Genomic DNA, 23,001 nt, shown 5'->3' with positions numbered 1-23,001 from the left:
TCCCGTCACACTGTCTGGTCCCCTTCCTGTCCCAAGCCAAGTCCCTTCACACTGTCTGGTCCCCTTCCTGTCCAAAGCCAAGTCCCCTTCACACTCTCTGGTCCCCTTCCTGTCCCTTCACACTGTCTGGTCGTCTTCCTGTCCCAAGCCAAGTCACTTCACACTGTCTGGTCCTCTTCCTGTCCCTTCACACTGTCTGGTCCCCTTCCTGTCCCAAGCCAAGTCCCTTCACACTGTCTGGTCCACTTCCTGTCCCAAGTCAAGTCCCTTCACACTGTCTGGTCCCCTTCCTGTCCCAAGCCAAGTCCCTTCACACTGTCTGGTTTCCTTCCTGTCCCAATCCAAGTCCCTTCACACTGTCTGGTCCCCTTCCTGTCCCAATCCAAGTCCCTTCACATTGGCTGGTCCCCTTCCTGTCCCTTCAAACTGTCTGGTCCCCTTCCTGTCCCAAGCTAAGTCCCTTCACACTGTCTGATCCCCTTCCTGTCCCTTCACACTGTCTGGTCCCCTTCCTGTCCCAAGCCAAGTCCCTTCACACTGTCTGGTCCCCTTCCTGTCCCAAGCCAAGTCCCCTTCAAACTGTCTGGTCCCCTTCCTGTCCCAAGCCAAGTCCCTTCACACTGTCTGGTCCCCATCCTGTCCCTTCACACTGTCTGGTCCCCTTCCTGTCCCAAGCCAAGTCCCTTCACACTGTCTGGTCCCCTTCCTGTCCCAAGCCAAGTCCCCTTCACACTCTCTGGTCCCCTTCCTGTCCCTTCACACTGTCTGGTCGCCTTCCTGTCCCAAGCCAAGTCCCTTCACACTCTCTGGTCCTCTTCCTGTCCCTTCACACTGTCTGGTCCCCTTCCTGTCCCAAGCCAAGTCCCTTCACACTGTCTGGTCGCCTTCCTGTCCCAAGCCAAGTCCCTTCACACTGTCTGGTCCTCTTCCTGTCCCTTCACACTGTCTGGTCCCCTTCCTGTCCCAAGCCAAGTCCCTTCACACTGTTTGGTCCCCTTCCTGTCCCAAGCCAAGTCCCCTTCACACTGTCTGGTCCCCTTCCTGTCCCAAGCCAAGTCCCCTTCACACTGTCTGATCCCCTTCCTGTCCCTGCACACCGTCTGATCCCCTTCCTGTCCCAAGCCAAGTCCCTTTACACTGTCTGGTCCCCTTCCTGTCCCAAGCCAAGTCCCCTTCACACTGTCTGGTCCCCTTCCTGTCCCGTCACACTGTCTGGTCCTCTTCCTGTCCCAAGCCAAGTCCCTTCACACTGTCTGGTCCACTTTCTGTCCCTTCTCGTTGTCTGGTCCCCTTCCTGTCCCTTCACACTGTCTGGTCCCCTTCCTGTCCCAAGCCAAGTCCCTTCACACTGTCTGGTCCCCTTCCTGTCCCGTCACACCGTCTGATCCCCTTCCTGTCCCAAGCCAAGTCCCTTCACACTGTCTGGTCCCCTTCCTGTCCCAAGCCAAGTCCCTTCACACTGTCTGGTCCCCTTCCTGTCCCTTCACGCTGTCTGGTCTCCTTCCTGTCCCTTCACGCTGTCTGGTCCCCTTCCTGTCCCTTCACACTGTCTGGTCCCCTTCCTTTCCCAAGCCAAGTCCCTTCACACTGTCTGGTCCCCTTCCTGTCCCAAGCCAAGTCCCTTCACATTGGCTGGTCCCTTTCCTGTCCCAAGCCAAGTCCCTTCACACTGTCTGGTCCACTTCCTGTCCCAAGTCAAGTCCCTTCACACTGTCTGGTCCTCTTCCTGTCCCTTCACACTGTCTGGTCCCCTTCCTGTCCCAAGCCAAGTCCCTTCACACTGTCTGGTCCCCTTCCTGTCCCAAGCCAAGTCCCTTCACACTGTCTGGTCCCCTTCCTGTCCCAAGCCAAGTCCCTTCACACTGTCTGGTCCACTTCCTGTCCCCTTCACACTGTCTGGTCCCCTTCCTGACCCAAGCCAAGTCCCTTCACACTGTCTGGTCTCCTTCCTGTCCCAAGTCAAGTCCCTTCACACTGTCTGGTCCCCTTCCTGTCCCTTCACACTGTCTGGTCCCCTTCCTGTCCCTTCACGCTGTCTGGTCTCCTTCCTGTCCCTTCACGCTGTCTGGTCCCCTTCCTGTCCCTTCACACTGTCTGGTCCCCTTCCTTTCCCAAGCCAAGTCCCTTCACACTGTCTGGTCCCCTTCCTGTCCCAAGCCAAGTCCCTTCACATTGGCTGGTCCCTTTCCTGTCCCAAGCCAAGTCCCTTCACACTGTCTGGTCCACTTCCTGTCCCAAGTCAAGTCCCTTCACACTGTCTGGTCCTCTTCCTGTCCCTTCACACTGTCTGGTCCCCTTCCTGTCCCAAGCCAAGTCCCTTCACACTGTCTGGTCCCCTTCCTGTCCCAAGCCAAGTCCCTTCACACTGTCTGGTCCCCTTCCTGTCCCAAGCCAAGTCCCTTCACACTGTCTGGTCCACTTCCTGTCCCCTTCACACTGTCTGGTCCCCTTCCTGACCCAAGCCAAGTCCCTTCACACTGTCTGGTCTCCTTCCTGTCCCAAGTCAAGTCCCTTCACACTGTCTGGTCCCCTTCCTGTCCCTTCACACTGTCTGGTCCCCTTCCTGTCCCAATCCAAGTCCCTTCACACTGTCTGGTCCCCTTCCTGTCCCTTCACACTGTCTGGTCCCCTTCCTGTCCCAAGCCAAGTCCCTTCACACTGTCTGGTCCCCTTCCTGGCCCTTCACACTGTCTGGTCCCCTTCCTGTCCCAATCCAAGTCCCTTCACACTGTCTGGTCCCCTTCCTGTCCCTTCACACTGTCTGGTCCCCTTCCTGTCCCAAGCCAAGTCCCTTCACACTGTCTGGTCCCCTTCCTGGCCCTTCACACTGTCTGGTCCCCTTCCTGTCCCAATCCAAGTCCCCTTCAAACTGTCTGGTCCCCTTCCTGTCCCAAGCCAAGTCCCTTCACACTGTCTGGTCCCCATCCTGTCCCTTCACACTGTCTGGTCCCCTTCCTGTCCCAAGCCAAGTCCCTTCACACTGTCTGGTCCCCTTCCTGTCCCAAGCCAAGTCCCCTTCACACTCTCTGGTCCCCTTCCTGTCCCTTCACACTGTCTGGTCGCCTTCCTGTCCCAAGCCAAGTCCCTTCACACTGTCTGGTCCTCTTCCTGTCCCTTCACACTGTCTGGTCCCCTTCCTGTCCCAAGCCAAGTCCCTTCACACTGTCTGGTCGCCTTCCTGTCCCAAGCCAAGTCCCTTCACACTGTCTGGTCCTCTTCCTGTCCCTTCACACTGTCTGGTCCCCTTCCTGTCCCAAGCCAAGTCCCTTCACACTGTCTGGTCCCCTTCCTGTCCCAAGCCAAGTCCCCTTCACACTGTCTGGTCCCCTTCCTGTCCCAAGCCAAGTCCCCTTCACACTGTCTGATCCCCTTCCTGTCCCTGCACACCGTCTGATCCCCTTCCTGTCCCAAGCCAAGTCCCTTTACACTGTCTGGTCCCCTTCCTGTCCCAAGCCAAGTCCCCTTCACACTGTCTGGTCCCCTTCCTGTCCCGTCACACTGTCTGGTCCTCTTCCTGTCCCAAGCCAAGTCCCTTCACACTGTCTGGTCCACTTTCTGTCCCTTCTCGTTGTCTGGTCCCCTTCCTGTCCCTTCACACTGTCTGGTCCCCTTCCTGTCCCAAGCCAAGTCCCTTCACACTGTCTGGTCCCCTTCCTGTCCCGTCACACCGTCTGATCCCCTTCCTGTCCCAAGCCAAGTCCCTTCACACTGTCTGGTCCCCTTCCTGTCCCAAGCCAAGTCCCTTCACACTGTCTGGCCCCTTCCTGTCCCTTCACGCTGTCTGGTCTCCTTCCTGTCCCTTCACGCTGTCTGGTCCCCTTCCTGTCCCTTCACACTGTCTGGTCCCCTTCCTTTCCCAAGCCAAGTCCCTTCACACTGTCTGGTCCCCTTCCTGTCCCAAGCCAAGTCCCTTCACATTGGCTGGTCCCCTTCCTGTCCCAAGCCAAGTCCCTTCACACTGTCTGGTCCACTTCCTGTCCCAAGTCAAGTCCCTTCACACTGTCTGGTCCTCTTCCTGTCCCTTCACACTGTCTGGTCCCCTTCCTGTCCCAAGCCAAGTCCCTTCACACTGTCTGGTCCACTTCCTGTCCCAAGTCAAGTCCCTTCAAACTGTCTGGTCCACTTCCTGTCCCAAGCCAAGTCCCTTCTCACTGTCTGGTCCCCTTCCTGTCCCAAGCCAAGTCCCTTCACACTGTCTGGTCCACTTCCTGTCCCCTTCACACTGTCTGGTCCCCTTCCTGTCCCAAGTCAAGTCCCTTCACACTGTCTGGTCCCCTTCCTGTCCCTTCACACTGTCTGGTCCCCTTCCTGTCCCAATCCAAGTCCCTTCACACTGTCTGGTCCCCTTCCTGTCCCTTCACACTGTCTGGTCCCCTTCCTGTCCCAAGCCAAGTCCCTTCACACTGTCTGGTCCCCTTCCTGTCCCAATCCAAGTCCCTTCACACTGTCTGGTCCCCTTCCTGTCCCTTCACACTGTCTGGTCCCCTTCCTGTCCCAATCCAAGTCCCTTCACACTGTCTGGTCCCCTTCCTGTCCCTTCACACTGTCTGGTCCCCTTCCTGTCCCAAGCCAAGTCCCCTTCACACTGTCTGGTCCCCTTCCTGTCCCAAGCCAAGTCCCTTCACACTGTCTGATCCCCTTCCTGTCCCTTCACACTGTCTGGTCCCCTTCCTGTCCCAAGCCAAGTCCCTTCACACTGTCTGGTCCCCTTCCTGTCCCAAGCCAAGTCCCCTTCACACTGTCTGGTCCCCTTCCTGTCCCAAGCCAAGTCCCCTTCACACTGTCTGGTCCCCTTCCTGTCCCAAGCCAAGTCCCCTTCCCACTGTCTGGTCCCCTTCTTGTCCCGTCACACTGTCTGGTCCCCTTCCTGTCCCAAGCCAAGTCCCTTCACACTGTCTGGTCCCCATCCTGTCCCGTCACACTGTCTGGTCCCCTTCCTGTCCCAAGCCAAGTCCCTTCACACTGTCTGGTCCCCTTCCTGTCCAAAGCCAAGTCCCCTTCACACTCTCTGGTCCCCTTCCTGTCCCTTCACACTGTCTGGTCGTCTTCCTGTCCCAAGCCAAGTCCCTTCACACTGTCTGGTCCTCTTCCTGTCCCTTCACACTGTCTGGTCCCCTTCCTGTCCCAAGCCAAGTCCCTTCACACTGTCTGTCCCCTTCCTGTCCCAAGCCAAGTCCCTTCACACTGTCTGGTCCCCTTCCTGTCCCAATCCAAGTCCCTTCACACTGTCTGGTCCCCTTCCTGTCCCAATCCAAGTCCCTTCACATTGGCTGGTCCCCTTCCTGTCCCAAGCCAAGTCCCCTTCAAACTGTCTGGTCCCCTTCCTGTCCCAAGCCAAGTCCCTTCACACTGTCTGGTCCACTTCCTGTCCCCTTCACACTGTCTGGTCCCCTTCCTGTCCCAAGCCAAGTCCCTTCACACTGTCTGGTCTCCTTCCTGTCCCAAGCCAAGTCCCTTCACACTGTCTGGTCCCCTTCCTGGCCCTTCACACTGTCTGGTCCCCTTCCTGTCCCAATCCAAGTCCCTTCACACTGTCTGGTCCCCTTCCTGTCCCTTCACACTGTCTGGTCCCCTTCCTGTCCCAATCCAAGTCCCTTCACACTGTCTGGTCCCCTTCCTGTCCCTTCACACTGTCTGGTCCCCTTCCTGTCCCAAGCTAAGTCCCTTCACACTGTCTGATCCCCTTCCTGTCCCTTCACACTGTCTGGTCCCCTTCCTGTCCCTTCACACTGTCTGGTCCCCTTCCTGTCCCAATCCAAGTCCCTTCACACTGTCTGGTCCCCTTCCTGTCCCTTCACACTGTCTGGTCCCCTTCCTGTCCCAAGCCAAGTCCCTTCACACTGTCTGGTCCCCTTCCTGGCCCTTCACACTGTCTGGTCCCCTTCCTGTCCCAATCCAAGTCCCTTCACACTGTCTGGTCCCCTTCCTGTCCCTTCACACTGTCTGGTCCCCTTCCTGTCCCAATCCAAGTCCCTTCACACTGTCTGGTCCCCTTCCTGTCCCTTCACACTGTCTGGTCCCCTTCCTGTCCCAAGCTAAGTCCCTTCACACTGTCTGATCCCCTTCCTGTCCCTTCACACTGTCTGGTCCCCTTCCTGTCCCAAGCCAAGTCCCTTCACACTGTCTGGTCCCCTTCCTGTCCCAAGCCAAGTCCCCTTCACACTGTCTGGTCCCCTTCCTGTCCCAAGCCAAGTCCCCTTCACATTGTCTGGTCCCCTTCCTGTCCCAAGCCAAGTCCCCTTCCCACTGTCTGGTCCCCTTCTTGTCCCGTCACACTGTCTGGTCCCCTTCCTGTCCCAAGCCAAGTCCCTTCACACTGTCTGGTCCCCATCCTGTCCCGTCACACTGTCTGGTCCCCTTCCTGTCCCAAGCCAAGTCCCTTCACACTGTCTGGTCCCCTTCCTGTCCAAAGCCAAGTCCCCTTCACACTCTCTGGTCCCCTTCCTGTCCCTTCACACTGTCTGGTCGTCTTCCTGTCCCAAGCCAAGTCCCTTCACACTGTCTGGTCCTCTTCCTGTCCCTTCACACTGTCTGGTCCCCTTCCTGTCCCAAGCCAAGTCCCTTCACACTGTCTGGTCCACTTCCTGTCCCAAGCCAAGTCCGCTTCACACTGTCTGGTCCCCTTCCTGTCCCAAGCCAAGTCCCCTTCCCACTGTCTGGTCCCCTTCTTGTCCCGTCACACTGTCTGGTCCCCTTCCTGTCCCAAGCCAAGTCCCTTCACACTGTCTGGTCCCCATCCTGTCCCGTCACACTGTCTGGTCCCCTTCCTGTCCCAAGCCAAGTCCCCTTCACACTGTCTGGTCCCCTTCCTGTCCCAAGCCAAGTCCCCTTCACACTGTCTGATCCCCTTCCTGTCCCTGCACACCGTCTGATCCCCTTCCTGTCCCAAGCCAAGTCCCTTTACACTGTCTGGTCCCCTTCCTGTCCCAAGCCAAGTCCCCTTCACACTGTCTGGTCCCCTTCCTGTCCCGTCACACTGTCTGGTCCTCTTCCTGTCCCAAGCCAAGTCCCTTCACACTGTCTGGTCCACTTTCTGTCCCTTCTCGTTGTCTGGTCCCCTTCCTGTCCCTTCACACTGTCTGGTCCCCTTCCTGTCCCAAGCCAAGTCCCTTCACACTGTCTGGTCCCCTTCCTGTCCCGTCACACCGTCTGATCCCCTTCCTGTCCCAAGCCAAGTCCCTTCACACTGTCTGGTCCCCTTCCTGTCCCAAGCCAAGTCCCTTCACACTGTCTGGCCCCTTCCTGTCCCTTCACGCTGTCTGGTCTCCTTCCTGTCCCTTCACGCTGTCTGGTCCCCTTCCTGTCCCTTCACACTGTCTGGTCCCCTTCCTTTCCCAAGCCAAGTCCCTTCACACTGTCTGGTCCCCTTCCTGTCCCAAGCCAAGTCCCTTCACATTGGCTGGTCCCCTTCCTGTCCCAAGCCAAGTCCCTTCACACTGTCTGGTCCACTTCCTGTCCCAAGTCAAGTCCCTTCACACTGTCTGGTCCTCTTCCTGTCCCTTCACACTGTCTGGTCCCCTTCCTGTCCCAAGCCAAGTCCCTTCACACTGTCTGGTCCACTTCCTGTCCCAAGTCAAGTCCCTTCAAACTGTCTGGTCCACTTCCTGTCCCAAGCCAAGTCCCTTCTCACTGTCTGGTCCCCTTCCTGTCCCAAGCCAAGTCCCTTCACACTGTCTGGTCCACTTCCTGTCCCCTTCACACTGTCTGGTCCCCTTCCTGTCCCAAGTCAAGTCCCTTCACACTGTCTGGTCCCCTTCCTGTCCCTTCACACTGTCTGGTCCCCTTCCTGTCCCAATCCAAGTCCCTTCACACTGTCTGGTCCCCTTCCTGTCCCTTCACACTGTCTGGTCCCCTTCCTGTCCCAAGCCAAGTCCCTTCACACTGTCTGGTCCCCTTCCTGTCCCAATCCAAGTCCCTTCACACTGTCTGGTCCCCTTCCTGTCCCTTCACACTGTCTGGTCCCCTTCCTGTCCCAATCCAAGTCCCTTCACACTGTCTGGTCCCCTTCCTGTCCCTTCACACTGTCTGGTCCCCTTCCTGTCCCAAGCTAAGTCCCTTCACACTGTCTGATCCCCTTCCTGTCCCTTCACACTGTCTGGTCCCCTTCCTGTCCCAAGCCAAGTCCCTTCACACTGTCTGGTCCCCTTCCTGTCCCAAGCCAAGTCCCCTTCACACTGTCTGGTCCCCTTCCTGTCCCAAGCCAAGTCCCTTCACACTGTCTGATCCCCTTCCTGTCCCTTCACACTGTCTGGTCCCCTTCCTGTCCCAAGCCAAGTCCCTTCACACTGTCTGGTCCCCTTCCTGTCCCAAGCCAAGTCCCCTTCACACTGTCTGGTCCCCTTCCTGTCCCAAGCCAAGTCCCCTTCACACTGTCTGGTCCCCTTCCTGTCCCAAGCCAAGTCCCCTTCCCACTGTCTGGTCCCCTTCTTGTCCCGTCACACTGTCTGGTCCCCTTCCTGTCCCAAGCCAAGTCCCTTCACACTGTCTGGTCCCCATCCTGTCCCGTCACACTGTCTGGTCCCCTTCCTGTCCCAAGCCAAGTCCCTTCACACTGTCTGGTCCCCTTCCTGTCCAAAGCCAAGTCCCCTTCACACTCTCTGGTCCCCTTCCTGTCCCTTCACACTGTCTGGTCGTCTTCCTGTCCCAAGCCAAGTCCCTTCACACTGTCTGGTCCTCTTCCTGTCCCTTCACACTGTCTGGTCCCCTTCCTGTCCCAAGCCAAGTCCCTTCACACTGTCTGTCCCCTTCCTGTCCCAAGCCAAGTCCCTTCACACTGTCTGGTCCCCTTCCTGTCCCAATCCAAGTCCCTTCACACTGTCTGGTCCCCTTCCTGTCCCAATCCAAGTCCCTTCACATTGGCTGGTCCCCTTCCTGTCCCAAGCCAAGTCCCCTTCAAACTGTCTGGTCCCCTTCCTGTCCCAAGCCAAGTCCCTTCACACTGTCTGGTCCACTTCCTGTCCCCTTCACACTGTCTGGTCCCCTTCCTGTCCCAAGCCAAGTCCCTTCACACTGTCTGGTCTCCTTCCTGTCCCAAGCCAAGTCCCTTCACACTGTCTGGTCCCCTTCCTGGCCCTTCACACTGTCTGGTCCCCTTCCTGTCCCAATCCAAGTCCCTTCACACTGTCTGGTCCCCTTCCTGTCCCTTCACACTGTCTGGTCCCCTTCCTGTCCCAATCCAAGTCCCTTCACACTGTCTGGTCCCCTTCCTGTCCCTTCACACTGTCTGGTCCCCTTCCTGTCCCAAGCTAAGTCCCTTCACACTGTCTGATCCCCTTCCTGTCCCTTCACACTGTCTGGTCCCCTTCCTGTCCCTTCACACTGTCTGGTCCCCTTCCTGTCCCAATCCAAGTCCCTTCACACTGTCTGGTCCCCTTCCTGTCCCTTCACACTGTCTGGTCCCCTTCCTGTCCCAAGCCAAGTCCCTTCACACTGTCTGGTCCCCTTCCTGGCCCTTCACACTGTCTGGTCCCCTTCCTGTCCCAATCCAAGTCCCTTCACACTGTCTGGTCCCCTTCCTGTCCCTTCACACTGTCTGGTCCCCTTCCTGTCCCAATCCAAGTCCCTTCACACTGTCTGGTCCCCTTCCTGTCCCTTCACACTGTCTGGTCCCCTTCCTGTCCCAAGCTAAGTCCCTTCACACTGTCTGATCCCCTTCCTGTCCCTTCACACTGTCTGGTCCCCTTCCTGTCCCAAGCCAAGTCCCTTCACACTGTCTGGTCCCCTTCCTGTCCCAAGCCAAGTCCCCTTCACACTGTCTGGTCCCCTTCCTGTCCCAAGCCAAGTCCCCTTCACATTGTCTGGTCCCCTTCCTGTCCCAAGCCAAGTCCCCTTCCCACTGTCTGGTCCCCTTCTTGTCCCGTCACACTGTCTGGTCCCCTTCCTGTCCCAAGCCAAGTCCCTTCACACTGTCTGGTCCCCATCCTGTCCCGTCACACTGTCTGGTCCCCTTCCTGTCCCAAGCCAAGTCCCTTCACACTGTCTGGTCCCCTTCCTGTCCAAAGCCAAGTCCCCTTCACACTCTCTGGTCCCCTTCCTGTCCCTTCACACTGTCTGGTCGTCTTCCTGTCCCAAGCCAAGTCCCTTCACACTGTCTGGTCCTCTTCCTGTCCCTTCACACTGTCTGGTCCCCTTCCTGTCCCAAGCCAAGTCCCTTCACACTGTCTGGTCCACTTCCTGTCCCAAGCCAAGTCCGCTTCACACTGTCTGGTCCCCTTCCTGTCCCAAGCCAAGTCCCCTTCCCACTGTCTGGTCCCCTTCTTGTCCCGTCACACTGTCTGGTCCCCTTCCTGTCCCAAGCCAAGTCCCTTCACACTGTCTGGTCCCCATCCTGTCCCGTCACACTGTCTGGTCCCCTTCCTGTCCCAAGCCAAGTCCCTTCACACTGTCTGGTCCCCTTCCTGTCCAAAGCCAAGTCCCCTTCACACTCTCTGGTCCCCTTCCTGTCCCTTCACACTGTCTGGTCGTCTTCCTGTCCCAAGCCAAGTCCCTTCACACTGTCTGGTCCTCTTCCTGTCCCTTCACACTGTCTGGTCCCCTTCCTGTCCCAAGCCAAGTCCCTTCACACTGTCTGGTCCACTTCCTGTCCCAAGTCAAGTCCCTTCACACTGTCTGGTCCCCTTCCTGTCCCAAGCCAAGTCCCTTCACACTGTCTGGTTTCCTTCCTGTCCCAATCCAAGTCCCTTCACACTGTCTGGTCCCCTTCCTGTCCCAATCCAAGTCCCTTCACATTGGCTGGTCCCCTTCCTGTCCCTTCACACTGTCTGGTCCCCTTCCTGTCCCAAGCTAAGTCCCTTCACACTGTCTGATCCCCTTCCTGTCCCTTCACACTGTCTGGTCCCCTTCCTGTCCCAAGCCAAGTCCCTTCACACTGTCTGGTCCCCTTCCTGTCCCAAGCCAAGTCCCCTTCAAACTGTCTGGTCCCCTTCCTGTCCCAAGCCAAGTCCCTTCACACTGTCTGGTCCCCATCCTGTCCCTTCACACTGTCTGGTCCCCTTCCTGTCCGAAGCCAAGTCCCTTCACACTGTCTGGTCCCCTTCCTGTCCCAAGCCAAGTCCCCTTCACACTCTCTGGTCCCCTTCCTGTCCCTTCACACTGTCTGGTCGCCTTCCTGTCCCAAGCCAAGTCCCTTCACACTGTCTGGTCCTCTTCCTGTCCCTTCACACTGTCTGGTCCCCTTCCTGTCCCAAGCCAAGTCCCTTCACACTGTCTGGTCCCCTTCCTGTCCCAATCCAAGTCCCTTCACACTGTCTGGTCCCCTTCCTGTCCCTTCACACTGTCTGGTCCCCTTCCTGTCCCAATCCAAGTCCCTTCACACTCTCTGGTCCCCTTCCTGTCTCTTCACACTGTCTGGTCCCCTTCCTGTCCCTTCACACTGTCTGGTCCCCTTCCTGTCCCAAGCCAAGTCCCTTCACACTGTCTGGTCCCCTTCCTGTCCCAAGCCAAGTCCCCTTCACACTGTCTGGTCCCCTTCCTGTCCCAAGCCAAGTCCGCTTCACACTGTCTGGTCCCCTTCCTGTCCCAAGCCAAGTCCCCTTCCCACTGTCTGGTCCCCTTCTTGTCCCGTCACACTGTCTGGTCCCCTTCCTGTCCCAAGCCAAGTCCCTTCACACTGTCTGGTCCCCATCCTGTCCCGTCACACTGTCTGGTCCCCTTCCTGTCCCAAGCCAAGTCCCTTCACACTGTCTGGTCCCCTTCCTGTCCAAAGCCAAGTCCCCTTCACACTCTCTGGTCCCCTTCCTGTCCCTTCACACTGTCTGGTCGTCTTCCTGTCCCAAGCCAAGTCCCTTCACACTGTCTGGTCCTCTTCCTGTCCCTTCACACTGTCTGGTCCCCTTCCTGTCCCAAGCCAAGTCCCTTCACACTGTCTGGTCCACTTCCTGTCCCAAGTCAAGTCCCTTCACACTGTCTGGTCCCCTTCCTGTCCCAAGCCAAGTCCCTTCACACTGTCTGGTTTCCTTCCTGTCCCAATCCAAGTCCCTTCACACTGTCTGGTCCCCTTCCTGTCCCAATCCAAGTCCCTTCACATTGGCTGGTCCCCTTCCTGTCCCTTCACACTGTCTGGTCCCCTTCCTGTCCCAAGCTAAGTCCCTTCACACTGTCTGATCCCCTTCCTGTCCCTTCACACTGTCTGGTCCCCTTCCTGTCCCAAGCCAAGTCCCTTCACACTGTCTGGTCCCCTTCCTGTCCCAAGCCAAGTCCCCTTCAAACTGTCTGGTCTCCTTCCTGTCCCAAGCCAAGTCCCTTCACACTGTCTGGTCCCCATCCTGTCCCTTCACACTGTCTGGTCCCCTTCCTGTCCGAAGCCAAGTCCCTTCACACTGTCTGGTCCCCTTCCTGTCCCAAGCCAAGTCCCCTTCACACTCTCTGGTCCCCTTCCTGTCCCTTCACACTGTCTGGTCGCCTTCCTGTCCCAAGCCAAGTCCCTTCACACTGTCTGGTCCTCTTCCTGTCCCTTCACACTGTCTGGTCCCCTTCCTGTCCCAAGCCAAGTCCCTTCACACTGTCTGGTCGCCTTCCTGTCCCAAGCCAAGTCCCTTCACACTGTCTGGTCCTCTTCCTGTCCCTTCACACTGTCTGGTCCCCTTCCTGTCCCAAGCCAAGTCCCTTCACACTGTCTGGTCCCCTTCCTGTCCCAAGCCAAGTCCCCTTCACACTGTCTGGTCCCCTTCCTGTCCCAAGCCAAGTCCCCTTCACACTGTCTGATCCCCTTCCTGTCCCTGCACACCGTCTGATCCCCTTCCTGTCCCAAGCCAAGTCCCTTTACACTGTCTGGTCCCCTTCCTGTCCCAAGCCAAGTCCCCTTCACACTGTCTGGTCCCCTTCCTGTCCCGTCACACTGTCTGGTCTTCTTCCTGTCCCAAGCCAAGTCCCTTCACACTGTCTGGTCCACTTTCGGTCCCTTCTCGTTGTCTGGTCCCCTTCCTGTCCCTTCACACTGTCTGGTCCCCTTCCTGTCCCAAGCCAAGTCCCTTCACACTGTCTGGTCCCCTTCCTGTCCCGTCACACCGTCTGATCCCCTTCCTGTCCCAAGCCAAGTCCCTTCACACTGTCTGGTCCCCTTCCTGTCCCAAGCCAAGTCCCTTCACACTGTCTGGTCCCCTTCCTGTCCCTTCACGCTGTCTGGTCTCCTTCCTGTCCCTTCACGCTGTCTGGTCCCCTTCCTGTCCCTTCACACTGTCTGGTCCCCTTCCTTTCCCAAGCCAAGTCCCTTCACACTGTCTGGTCCCCTTCCTGTCCCAAGCCAAGTCCCTTCACACTGTCTGGTCCCCTTCCTGTCCCAAGCCAAGTCCCCTCACACTGTCTGGTCCCCTTCCTGTCCCAAGCCAAGTCCCCTTCACACTGTCTGGTCCCCTTCATGTCCCAAGCCAAGTCCCCTTCACACTGTCTGGTCCCCTTCCTGTCCCAAGCCAAGTCCCCTTCACACTGTCTGATCCCCTTCCTGTCCCTGCACACCGTCTGATCCCCTTCCTGTCCCAAGCCAAGTCCCTTTACACTGTCTGGTCCCCTTCCTGTCCCAAGCCAAGTCCCCTTCACACTGTCTGGTCCCCTTCCTGTCCCGTCACACTGTCTGGTCTTCTTCCTGTCCCAAGCCAAGTCCCTTCACACTGTCTGGTCCACTTTCGGTCCCTTCTCGTTGTCTGGTCCCCTTCCTGTCCCTTCACACTGTCTGGTCCCCTTCCTGTCCCAAGCCAAGTCCCTTCACACTGTCTGGTCCCCTTCCTGTCCCGTCACACCGTCTGATCCCCTTCCTGTCCCAAGCCAAGTCCCTTCACACTGTCTGGTCCCCTTCCTGTCCCAAGCCAAGTCCCTTCACACTGTCTGGTCCCCTTCCTGTCCCTTCACGCTGTCTGGTCTCCTTCCTGTCCCTTCACGCTGTCTGGTCCCCTTCCTGTCCCTTCACACTGTCTGGTCCCCTTCCTTTCCCAAGCCAAGTCCCTTCACACTGTCTGGTCCCCTTCCTGTCCCAAGCCAAGTCCCTTCACACTGTCTGGTCCCCTTCCTGTCCCAAGCCAAGTCCCCTCACACTGTCTGGTCCCCTTCCTGTCCCAAGCCAAGTCCCCTTCACACTGTCTGGTCCCCTTCATGTCCCAAGCCAAGTCCCCTTCACACTGTCTGGTCCCCTTCCTGTCCCAAGCCAAGTCCCCTTCACACTGTCTGGTCCCCTTCCTGTCCCAAGCCAAGTCCCCTTCACACTGTCTGGTCCCCTTCCTGTCCCAAGCCAAGTCCCCTTCACACTGTCTGGTCCCCTTCCTGTCCCAAGCCAAGTCCCCTTCACACTGTCTGGTCCCCTTCCTGTCCCAGGCCAAGTCCCCTTCACACTGTCTGGTCCCCTTCCTGTCCCAAGCCAAGTCCCCTTCACACTGTCTGATCCCCTTCCTGTCCCAAGCCAAGTCCCTTCACACTGTCTGGTCCCCTTCCTGTCCCAAGTCAAGTCCCCTTCACACTGTCTGGTCCCCTTCCTGTCCCAAGCCAAGTCCCCTTCACACTGTCTGATCCCCTTCCTGTCCCAAGCCAAGTCCCTTCACACTGTCTGGTCCCCTTCCTGTCCCAAGCCAAGTCCCCTTCACACTGTCTGGTCCCCTTCCTGTCCCAAGCCAAGTCCCCTTCATACTGTCTGGTCCCTTTACTATCTCAGCCACTCTTAATGTAGTCAATACTGTAGAGTGTCCAACACACAGATTTAGCCTTGTCCTGGACTAAAACGAATGCTGAATATAAACTCTCTATCAAAATGTAAATTTTAGTCAAGGACTAGACTTGTTCCATGTCCGGGAAACCAACCGTAGAGGTTTATTCATAATGACCTTTATTTTCAGACAGGATGTCCATCAGGCCACAAATTGCATTGTTCCTTAAAAAACTACAAAATGTTTGTAAGTACAAATGGAACAGTACATATTTATACATAATACGTACAGTTTTCAGACCCCTTCCCCTTTTTTTCCACATTTTGTTACGTTACAGCCTTATACTAAAATGGATTACATTCATTTATCCCTCATAAATTTACACACAACACCCCACAATGACTAAGCTAACATAGGTTTTTTAGAAATGTTTGCAAATGTATATAAAAAAAATATGTAATACCTCATTTACATAAGTCTTCAGACACTTTGCTATGAGACTCGATATTGAGCTCAGGTGCATCCTGTTTCCATTGATCATCCTTGAGATGTTTCTACAACTTGATTGGAGTCCAACCTGTGGTAAATTCAATTGATTGGACATGATTTGGAAAGGCACACACCTGTCTATATGAAGGCCCCACAGTTGACAGTGCATGTCAGAGCAAAAACCAAGACATGAGGTCGAAGGAATTGTCCGTAGAGCTCCGAGACAGGATTGTGTCGAGGCACAGATCTGGGGAAGGGTACCGAAACATTTCTGCAGCATTGAAGGTTCCCAAGAACACAGGGGCCTCCATCATTCTTAAATCAAAGAAGTTTGGAGCCACCAAGACTCTTCCTAGTGTTGTGGTTAAACTCAAATACACTAATTGATCATTTTTCTACATAAAATAATAATAAAATAAAAAGTATAATCTTTGTAAATTATATCATAAATAGGACTTGTGAAGTTGTCACACATCCAGATAACAAAAAATACAACCAATTAATTGCAGGAGTACTGCAAAAATGGAAGAGGCAAGTGGAAGGGGGGTGTTTATATATATATATATATGGGGGATACAACCTTACCAGCTTTGCACATTTTCCTGCAAAGAGAATCATTAGATCATTTATTTTGGTACTGTCCATATGTAGCTTGTTTTTGGTCACCGGTCCAGGAATGTCTGAAGAATTGCAACATTTACCTGGAGCTAACTCGGCAAGCTACAACAATAGTGGGTGATTTGAAATGTCATAGTCAATCTATCAATAATATAATAGTAATTTTAGCAAAACATTTCATCTTTAATTTACAATCTGTAGAAACTGTGAGAATAGAAAGGTTCAGTCTTGTGAAACATCACAGCACAGTTAAAACATATATGTCAAATAGAAATGGATGGGGTTCAGATACAGCGAGGGGGAAATAGTATTTGATCCCCTGCTGATTTTGTACGTTTTCCCACTGACAAAGAAATGATCCGTCTATAATTTTAATCGTTGGTTTATTTGATCAGTGAGAGACAGATTAACAACAAAAAAATCCAGAAAAAAAAAACATGTCAAAAATGATATAAATTGATTTGCATTTTAATGAGGGAAATAAGTATTTGACCCCTTAGATTCTGTGAGGACCTGTTGGGCTTAACACATCTAGAAACACACACACACACAGGGGACAGGATATCCATGAGGACATCAAAGATGCTGACAAAAAGGGGGAGAGATCTGAAGTCAGTGTTCTCCATCACCACAGATGGAAGTCCAGACATGACAGGAAGAGGGCTGGCTGCACGTTTGAAAGAGGACCACCCTGACTTGACATCAATCTGTCCTGTGTGTCGGTCTGGGGAAAAGAGTATTCTGAGGTCATGACAACGATGATGAAACTGATCAACTTTTTTTGAGGGCATCATCATCCCTACAACACCGCCTGCTACGAGGCTTTCTGACCGAGGCCAATGCTAGTTTTAATGACATCTGACATTGTCGTACAGTAGTAGTCATTTAATGGCTCAGCAAAGGGTTTTGGAATGCTTCTGGGATATTCAGGACAAAAGAGTCACAAAGTAACTCCAGTCTTCTGAGTTTTTGGAAGATGAGGAGAAGATGGAAACAGTTGGATTTTTTGACAGACATTACATCACATCTTAAATCAACTGAACGTTGAGCTGCAGGGACGGGACAACAGTGATACGATAACAGCAGTCTGGGCTTTCCAGAAGAAATTGGGAGCTTTTCAAGAATAATCTCTAGAGAGAAGTTGCCCACTTCCCCGATCTTCTTCTTCTGGTGCAAAGCAGGGAGACAAAGATGTTCATTACATCCAGAAGCTGATGAATAACGTCAAGGCTCGCTTTGATGACATCACTGTTAGAAGAGAACTGCTGCTGCTCAGAAACCCCCAAATAAGGAGAAGAAGACACAAAACGGATCTTTAGATGGGTAGATGTTGCATCACTGCAGATGGACTTGATTGAGCTGCAAGAAAATGTGGCATTGAAGGAGCAGGTTGGTGAAAGATGATGCCTGCAGCTGATGTCCCTGTTCTCAAGACACTGGGCACTACACAGTACCAGTCAAAAGTTTGGACACACCTACTCATTCAAGGGTTTTTCTTTATTTTTTACTATTTTCTACGTTGTAGAATAATAGTGAAGACATCAAAACTATGAAATAACACATATGGAATCATGTAGTAACCAAAAAAGTGTTAAACAAATCAAATCATTTTATATTTGCATTGATGACAGCATTGCACACTCTTGGCATTCTCTCAACCAGCTTCATGATGTAGTCACCTGGAATGCATTTAAATTAACAGGTGAGCCTTGTTAAAAGATCATTTGTGGAATTTCTTTCCTTCTTAATGTATTTGAACCAATCCGTTTTGTTGTGACAAGGTAGGGGGGATATACAGAAGACGGCCCTATTTGGTAAAAGACCAAGTCCATATTATGGCAAGAACAGCTCAAATAAGCAAAGAGAGACGACAGACAGTCCATCATTACTTTAAGACATGAAGGTCAGTCAATCCAGAAAATGTCAAGAACTTTGTAAGTTTCTTCAAGTGCAGTCGCAAAAACCATCAAGCGCTATGATGAAACTGGCTCTCATGAGGACCGGCACAGGAAAGGAAGACCCAGAGTTACCTCTGCTGCAGAAGATAAGTTTAAGAAGATAAATCTAATTGCACCTTAGATTGCAGCACAAATAAATTCTTCACAGAGTTCAAGTAAAAGACACATCAACATCAACTGTTCAAATCAACAATTATTGGTCACATGGTTAGCAGATGTTATTGGTCACATGGTTAGCAGATGTTATTGGTCACATGGTTAGCAGATGTTATTGCAGGTGTAGCGAAATGCTTGTGCTTCTCGCTCCAACAGTGCAGTAGTATCTAACAATTAATATCTAACAATTTCACAACATATACCCAACACACAAATCTAAGTAAAGGAATTAGGAATATATAATATATGGACGAGCAATGTCAGAGCAGCATAGGCTAAGATACAGTAGATAATACAGTATGAGATGAGTAATGCAAGATATGTAAACATTATTAAAGTGACAAGTGTTCCATTTATTAAAGTGGCCAATGATTTCAAGTCTGTATGTAGGCAGCCGCCTCTCTGTGTTAGTGACGGCTGTTTACGGTCTGATGGCCTTGAAGCTGTTTTTCAGTCTCTCGGTTCCAGCTTTGATGCACCTGTACTGACCTCGCCATCTGGATGGTAGCGGGGTGAACAGGCAGTGGCCCGGGTGGTTGTTGTCCTTGATGATCTTTTTGGCCTTCCTGTGACATCGGGTGGTGTAGGTGTCCTGGAGGGCAGGTCGTTTGCTCCTGGTGATTTAGTCTGATGAGTCCAAATTTGAGATTTTTGGTTCCAACCGCCAAGTCTTTGTGAGATGCAGAACGGATGATCTCCGCATGTGTGGTTCCCACCGTGAAGCAAGGAGGAGGTGTTTTTTTTATTTTAATTTTACCTTTATTTAACCAGGCAAGTCAGTTAAGAACAAATTCTTATTTTCAATGACGGCCTGGGAACAGTGGGTTAACTGCCTGTTCAGGGGCAGAACGACAGATTTATACCTTGTCAGCTCGGGGGTTTGAACTTGCAACCTTCCGGTTCCTAGTCCAACTCTCTAACCACTAGGCTACCCTGCCGGGTGCTTTGCTGGGGACACTGTCAGTGATTTATTTAGAATTGAAGGCATGGATTCCAAAGCATTCTGCAGCGATACACCATCCCATCTGGTTTGCTCATCATACAATAACCTATAGCATGGGCCTCATTCAATAGTGACCTCAACATACAGTAACCTATAGCATGGACCTCATACAATAGTGACCTCAACATACAGTAATCTATAGCATGGGCCTCATTCAATAGTGACCTCATCATACAGTAATCTATAGCATGGGCCTCATTCAATAGTGACCTCATCATACAGTAACCTATAGCATGGACCTCACATTCAGTAGTGATCTCAACAGATAGAGGTTGCCTGTCACAAGAGAGAGGGAGAGAGGGGCTGTGGGAGTGCGAGATGGAGAGAGAATCGATCAAAAAGCTATTAGGCAACATCAAATTCAATCTCTTTTAGACAACTTCCTGTACAAAATGTTCCACTGTAATAGTGAAGGTGTAAACTTGGCAGTAGAAAACCTACAGTATATTTGACCTCTCAGCTTCCCTATCAAATCTAAACATTTCAAGCAGACAATCTAAGAAAATTAACAAGAATGACAAATGGTTTGATGAAGAATGCAAAACATAAAAACCTAAGAAAGAAATTGAGAAACCTGTCTAACCAAAAACGTAGAGACCCAGAAAACCTGAGTCTACGCCTTCACTATGGTGAATCACTAAAACAATACAGAAATACACTACGGAAAAAGAAGGAACAGCATGTCAGAAATCAGCTCAATGTAATTGAAGAATCCATAGACTCTAACCACTTCTGGGAAAATTGGAAAACACTAAACAAACAACAACACAAAGAATTATCTATCCAAAATGGAGATGTATGGATAACCCACTTCTCCAATCTTTTTGGCTCTATAACAAAGAATAAACAGCATCAAACATATACATGATCAAATACAAATCTTAGAATCAACTATTAAAGACGACCAGAACCCACTGGATTCCAGAACCCACTGGATTCCAGAACCCACTGGATTCCAGAACACACTGGATTCCAGAACCCACTGGATTCTCCAATTACATTGTAATTGAAGAATCCATAGAATATAACCACTTCTGGAAAAATGTTAAAACTCTAAACAAACAACACAAAGAATGATCTGCTCAAAACGATATGTATGGATAAATCACTTTTTGGCCCTAAACAAAGAAACGGCAAAAACATGTAAGCTCAGCAAAATAATAAACATACCTTTTTCAGGACCCTGTCTTTCAAAGATAATTCGTAAAAATCCAAATAACTTCACAGATCTTCTTTGTAAAGGGTTTGAACACTGTTTCCCAATGCTTGTTCAATGAACCATAAACAATTAACGAACATGCACCTGTGGAACGGTCGTTAAGACACTAACAGCTTACAGACGGTAGGCAATTAAGGTCACAGTTATGAAAACTTAGGACACTAAAGAGAACTTTCAACTGACTGAAAAACACCAAAAGAAAGATGCCCAGGGTCCCTGCTCATCTGCGTGAACGTGCCTTAGGCATGTTGCAAGGAGGCATGAGGACAGCGGATAAATGAGGACAGCAATAAATTGCAATGTCCGTACTGTGAGATGCATAAGACAGCGCTACAGGGAGACAGGATGGACAGACAGGTACAGGATGGTGACAACTGCCCAAGTTACACCAGGAACACATAATCCCTCCATCAGTACTCAGACTGTCCGCAATAAGCTGAGAGAGGCTGGATTGAGGGCTTGTAGGCCTGTTGTAAGGCAGGTCCTCACCAGACACCACTGGCAACAACGTCACCTATGGTCGCAAACTCACCGTCGCCGGATCAGACAGGACTGGCAAAGAGTGCTCTTCTCTGACGAGTCGCGGTTTTGTCTCACCAGGGGTGATGGTCGGATTCGCGTTTATCGTCAAAGGGATGAGAGTTACACGAGGCCTGTACTCTGGAGCGGGATCGATTTGGAGGGTCCGTCATGGTCTGGGGCGGTGTGTCACAGCATCATCGGACTGAGCTTGTTGTCATTGCAGACAATCTCAACGCTATGCGTTACAGGGAAGACATCCTCCTCCCTCATGTGGTACCCTTCCTGCAGACCCATTCTTAAATAACCCTCCAGCATGACAATGCCACCCGCCATACTGCTCGTCCTGTGTGTGATTTCCTGCAAGGAATGTCAGTGTCCTGCTATGGCCAGCGAAGAGCCCGGATCGGAATCCCATTGAGCTCGTCTGGGACCTGTTGGATTGGAGGGAGAGGGCTAGGGCCATTCCCCCAGAAATGTCTGGGAACTTGCAGGTGCCTTGGTGGAAGAGTGGGGTAACATCTCACAGGACGTTTCTTATTTTGAAGAGTTTACATCAAATACAAACATTTGAATCAATAATTAAAGACTACCAGAACCTACTGGATTCTCCAATTACATTGGATGAACTGCAGAACAAAATACACACCCTCCAACCCAAAAAGGCTTGTGGGGTTGATGGTATCCTAAATTAAATCATAAAATATACAGACCACAAATTCCAATTGGCTATACTTAAACTCTTTAACATCATCCTTAGCTCTGGCATCTTCCCCAGTATTTGGAACAAAGGACTGATCACCCCAATCCACAAAAGTGGAGACAAATTTGACCCCAATAACTACCGTGGGATATGCGTCAACAGCAACCTTAGCAAAATCCTCTGCATTATCATTAACAGCAGACTCGTACATTTCCTCAGCGAAAACAATGTACTGAGCAAATGTCAAATTGGCTTTTTACCAAATTACCATACGACAGACCACGTATTCACCCTGCACACCCTAATTGACAAACAAACAAGACAAAACAAAAGCAAAGCCTTCTCATGCTTTGTTGATTTCAAAAAAAGCTATCAGGACCTGCTACACAACTGAAACAAACAACAAGTGTGTGGTTAAAATTGGCAACAAAAAAAAAACGAATTTCTTCCCACGGGGCCGGGGTTGAGACAGGGATGCAGCTTAAGCCCCACCTTCTTCAACATACATATCAACATATTATCGAGGGCACTAGAACAGACTGCAGCACCCAGCCTCACCCTACTAGAATCTGAAGTCAAATATCTACTGATGATCTGGTGCTTCTGTCCCCAACCAAGGAGGGCCTACAGCAGCACCAAGATCTTCTGCACAGATTCTGACAGACCTGGGCCCTGACAGTAAATCTCACCAAGACAAAAATAATGGTGTTCTAAAAAAGGTCCAGTCACCAGGACCACGAAAACAAATTCCATCTAGATACGGTTGCCCTAGAGCACACAAAAAACTATACATACAGTACCTTGGCCTAAACATCAGCGCCACAGGTAACTTCCACAAAGCTGTGAACAATTTGAGAGACGAGGCAAGAAGGCCTTCAATGCCATCAAAAGGAACATAACATTTGAAATATCAGTTAGGATTTGGCTAAAAATACTTGAATCAGTTATAGAACCCATTGCCCTTTATGGTTGTGAGGTCTGGGGTCCTGCTCACCAACCAAGAATTCACAAAATGGGACAAACACCAAATTGAGACTCTGCACGCAGAATTCTGCAAAAAAATCATCGTTGTACAACGTAGGGCAACCAGTGAAGAACAAACACCATTGTAAATGCAACCCATATTTATGTTGATTTATTTTTCCTTTTGTACTTTAACTTTTGCATATCATTTGCATATCATTACAACACTGTAAATATACATAATATGATATTTGTAATGTCTTTATTCTTTTGGCACTTCTGTGAGTGTAATATTTACTGTTCATTTTTATTGTCTATTATCTATTTCACTTGATTAAAAAATGTTAACATATGGTTCCCATGACAATAAAGCCCTTTGAATTGAATTGAGAGAGACTGAGGGAGGGAGACAGATGGAGAGAGGGGCTGAATAGGACCGAGAGGGGGTTAATATGTTACCTGCCAGAGAGAGGGGGTTAAAATGTTACCTGCCAGAGAGATAAATGGGCTGAATACTTCACCACAGAGACATGGTCAGTCTGAATATATCCACTGACCCATAATCCGACTACAGTAATTAAGCATCTAGTCTTGCAGCTCTTTAGACTTAAATCAGCTTGTGCCTCTGTGTGTCTGTACGACAGAGATTTAACAGGCTGATCTGATCCTACTCTGCATTCGCAGGTATGGAAATACCCTGCTAGTGCTGAAATAAAGAGCTCCACAAAAACCACAGAGCTCCACAG

This window comes from Oncorhynchus mykiss, chromosome 16 (genome assembly GCF_057628025.1).
Source record: "Oncorhynchus mykiss isolate SJ-2025 chromosome 16, ASM5762802v1, whole genome shotgun sequence".
In the NCBI taxonomy this organism is placed as follows: Eukaryota; Metazoa; Chordata; class Actinopteri; order Salmoniformes; family Salmonidae; genus Oncorhynchus; species Oncorhynchus mykiss.
This window is presented reverse-complemented; position numbering follows the sequence as displayed.